Here is a 4906-nt window from a genome sequence, read left to right as displayed (position 1 = left end):
AAACTATTTGATGACCAATGATGAATCCAAACAATCCAATGAAGTTGTCTCATGTACTTTCATGGTTAACTCTAATCCGGTGAGGATACTTTTTGATAGTGGTGCTAATTTGTCGTTTGTGTCACCAAAATTTGTGCCTAAACTTAATATACCGCTAGCTAAGTTAAGTCATCCGGTAGAAGTCGAAATAGCGAAGGGTAAGACGGTGCTAGGGGTTGATGTTTGTAAAGATTGTAATGTTGTGTTTGGTACCGAAACGTTTAAAATCGATCTTATCCCGATGACATTGGGTAAATTTGATATTGTTGTTGGTATGGATTGGCTCGATCGTTATAGAGCCGATATTGCATGCCACGAAAAGTTCATTCGTGTAAAGACCCCAAGTGGGGGAGAGTTAATCATTCATGGCGATAAACGAAGGAGACTCGTACCATTGTGCACTTATGCTCGTGCGCGGCGTTTCCTTAATAGTGGTGGCATGGTTTTTCTTGCCCATATAGTTGATACTCGTGATGAGCTACCATCCATTCGTGAAATTCCGATGGTTAATGAATTCGAAGACGTTTTTCCGGATGAGTTACCGGGTGTTCCGGCGGAAAGACAAGTTGAATTTCGCATTGAGTTGGTTCCTGGGGCTACTCCCATTGCTAAAACTCCTTATCGTTTAGCACCAATGGAAATGCAAGAATTGTTAAATCAAACCCAAGAGTTTCTTGAAAAGGGTTTCATTCGACCGAGTGCTTCGCCATGGTGCCCTCCGGTTTTATCCGTGAAGAAGAAGGATGGTAGTATGCAAATGTGCATTGATTACTGTGACGCCCCTTACAAAACCATCATGTACGGTTCACCAACAACAGGATCATTACAAGGTCAAACACTATATGCTGTTTGAAGATCTGTTTTGCATTCATAAAAAGATAGCGTTTTACAAAAGATAACGTGCTTCCTCTGAATAGAAGCGTTAACATAAGTATGTGACCCAAAGGTCGTTACAAAGCCATTGTTTGAAAATAACATAAGTTATGAATGCAAAAATAAAAGTTCCATGATTGAGACATCTCTAAGTAATGCAGTGGAATTCTAACACAACAGGTCCGTAACAACAAGTCTATAACACCAAGACAGCAAGTCTAACAGCAGAAGCAACAACGTCTAAGCACATGAGAAATACACGCTTAAAAAGTCAACACGAATGTTGGTGAGCTGTAGTTTGTAATCAGTAAGTAATGTAGACCACAAGATTTCAGTTCTTCAACCAGCAGTTTAAATCAGTGTTTCAAAAATAGTATGAACAGTATATGCTTAACTGTGGGCACCCGGTAACTAGACTTAACGTATGTATATCACCCCTTAAAAGTGCACTTGGCGAGTGCATTTTTCCTCGAAGTATTAAACACCCGTTGAATGCTAGCGCGACTAGCCCTAGTGGGATTGTCAAACCCTATGGATCCATATCTAAGATTCGCGTTCACGGTTAGGAAACCAATGATTAAACATTACCGAGCTAAGGGGAATCTTTGTGCCGTTTTGTTACCCACACATATGTAAAGTTTAATTACTCGTGTCTAGTATGTAAAACGTATAAAAAGCGCATGTATTCTCAGTCCCAAAAATAGTAAAAAGTAATAAGGGATGCTATAACTCACAGTGTATAAGCAGTAAAAGTCGATACAAAAAGTGTCCAAGTAGTAAGTCGGTCCGTAAGGTCGTCAACCTAAGCCAAAGGTCACTAGGTCAGTATGTTGTCCTCGTAAGTTTAAAAGTGTATAAAATAAGTTTAAGTGTCATCATCATCATTCATCATCATAAAAGCTAAGTATGTTTAACAAGTATAGAGATCGGAACAAAAGGCTGACTTTGATCAGCTGTTACGACCTCTATATAAAACGAAAAGACGCGTAGTCAGTGGCTATGACTCCGTATGTGAGTCCTCTAATGGCTGACCAATTTTTAGAACCAAAATCATCTTCGTTTGACCGTGGAGATGGTTTAAGTGCGAGTAGGTCAGAATTTTCAGCACAACGTTACAAAGGTGTAGTGGTTTTAAAAAGGCTATAAATCCTAAACCGTATATCAGATTTAGGTGAGTCTTAAACGAAAAGTCATCTACTCGAAATGAACTATCTGAAAATAAACTTTCTAGAAGCCCAAAGAGCATGATCAGACACCGAAAAATAGTGGACAAGTGCTCCGGTGGGATTCTTGGTGCTTGATGCTCATCACGGTTCTCATTCTTGATGCTTGTAGCTTCAAATGTACAACTCATTGATGTGTTAGCATCACTTTGACCAAGATTCAACCTTTAACACACAAAGTATTAAGACTAAGTAAGAATTCAACTCACTTAAGAGTTTTAGAAGGATGATAACCAAGGTTACATCATATTCTTAGTCTTAACACAATTACAAGTTCTATTTACAACTAAAGCTACAAACTTTCATTCAATCAAACAAGTATGAACATAAACTTGATCAAACAAAGTAATGGAACCCTAAGCTAGAGAGCTTGGATCCTTTTCACAAAAGTTATGAAGATTCAAAGCTAGAAAGCTTGAATCTTTGGTGTTCTTGAAGATCTTGAAGCATAAAGCTTAGATCTTCAAGTTTCATGAAGACCATAAACACAAGTTTAGATCTTTATAACAAAATAAAGATACCATAAGGTAGAAAGCTTAGACCTAACAAAAATAATGAAGATTCAAAGCTAGAAAGCTTGAATCTTGATTGTTCTTGAAGATCCTTGAAGCATGAAGCTTGATCTTCAAGTTACATGAAGATTACAAACACAAGTTTGAATCTTTACAACAAAATAAAGAGATTAAAAGCTAAAATATCTAGATCTAACAAAATAAGTGAAGATTCAAAGCTTGAAAGCTTGAATCTTCCATGTTCTTGAAGGATTCAAATCCAAGTTTGAATCTACAAGATGTAACAAGAACTAAAAGCTAAAGAGCTTGATCTTCCATTGATGATGATGATTTCGTGACTAGGGAAAGAAGAAGAAGAGAAAATTTAATACTTACACTTTTTAGAGTGAGAAAAACTAGAGAGAAAATAAGAGAGTAAGTGTGTGTAAATTGTGAATGAGATCAAGTGTGAAATGAGTGAGCTAAAGCTTGTATTTATAGGGGAAAATGGGGTGGGGAGGCCCTCATGGATGTTGCTTTTAGGGGGGGACAAGTGGGGGACAACTTTTACTTTTTGGTTAATGGTGGTCTAAAGTTGGTGCTTATGTTGGGATCCCATGCAACATTAGTAATAATGGTTAACAAAAATGCTAGTATGTTCCCTCTAATAAATGGGCATTTGTCTTACATATAATTGGGTCACTAGTCATTAATAATTGGGCTAATTAAATAGTCCACTAGCTAGAGTAGGGTGGGCTAAAGTCCAACAAGGTAGAAAGTCCAACAAGACTAACTAGTAAGCATAAGTAAATTACTAAGCGTAATTAAGCATCCAAAAACCCAAGTAATTGTTATTATAAAATAACAATTAGTATTACGTAGTCATAATATTCTGATTATGACCAAAGTTAAACGTGTACCAAGTATATAGCTCATTTCAAACGTCAAGTGACACCAACGGTCGTAAAAGCATTCAGGGATCAAGTTAAGTGATTACACACTTAATAGCACGTTGTAAGAAATTAATGGAAGTAATTAATCATTAAATAAGATCGCAGAGCATAAATTAGCTCAGTATGCACATATACGCAGTTTCGTGAAAGCACAAAGCACAAAAGCAAGTCGAAAAAGCCGGGTCGTTACAATTGCCAGGAGTTGAACAAAGTGACGATCAAGAATCGTTATCCATTGTCTCGGATTGACGATTTGTTTGACCAACTCCAAGGAGCAACGTATTTTTCTAAGATTGACTTACGGTCCGGCTATCACCAAATGCGGGTCCGTGAGGAAGATATAGAGAAGACTGCTTTTTAAACTCGTTACGGGAATTTTGAGTTTGTAGTTATGCCTTTTGGTCTTACGAATGCACCGGCGGCATTCATGGATCTTATGAATCAAGTATGCCAACCTATGTTGGACAACTCGGTAATAGTGTTCATTGACGACATACTTGTCTATTCTAAGAGTATGAAGGAACATGAACACCATTTACGTGAAGTGTTGAAGACGTTGCGGAAGGAGAAGTTGTATGCTAAATTCTCCAAATGTGAATTATGGCTAAGAGAATTGCAATTCCTTGGCGATATTGTGAACAAAGAGGGTATCCAAGTAGATCCGGGGAAGATAGAGACGGTGAAGAGTTGGGGACAACCGACTATGCCTACGGAAATTCGAAGTTTTCTTGGATTAGCCGGTTACTATCATCGGTTTATCCAAGACTTCTCAAAAATCGCCTCTCCTTTGACGAAGTTGACAAGGAAGAACGTGAGGTTTACTTGGGAAAATGAGCAAGAAATTGCTTTCCAATTATTAAAGGAGAAATTGTGTCAAGCTTCTGTGTTGGTATTACCAAAGGGAATTGAAGATATGACGGTTTATTGTGATGCCTCATTAAATGGGATCTAGTGTGTTCTAATACAAAGAGGTAAAGTCATCGCTTACGTATCTCGGCAATTGAAATAACACGAAAGGAGATACCCGACTCACGACCTCGAATTGGCGGCGGTGGTTCATGCATTGAAAATTTGGCGCCACTACTTGTATGGTGTCAAGTGTACGATTTATTCAGATCACAAGAGTTTGAAACATCTCTTTAACCAACGAGATTTGAATTATCGTCAACGTAGGTGGATGGATGTGGTAAAGGATTATGATTGTGAGATACTTTACTATCCGGGTAAGGCGAATGTGTTCGTGGATGCGTTGAGTCGAAAGAGTCAACATCCGGCGATACGAGTAGGATCGTTACGCATGATTATTACTAACGATTTTCTTCTGAAG

This window comes from Rutidosis leptorrhynchoides, chromosome 2 (genome assembly GCF_046630445.1).
Source record: "Rutidosis leptorrhynchoides isolate AG116_Rl617_1_P2 chromosome 2, CSIRO_AGI_Rlap_v1, whole genome shotgun sequence".
NCBI classification, from domain to species: Eukaryota; Viridiplantae; Streptophyta; class Magnoliopsida; order Asterales; family Asteraceae; genus Rutidosis; species Rutidosis leptorrhynchoides.
Note: the sequence above shows the minus strand (reverse complement) of the source record.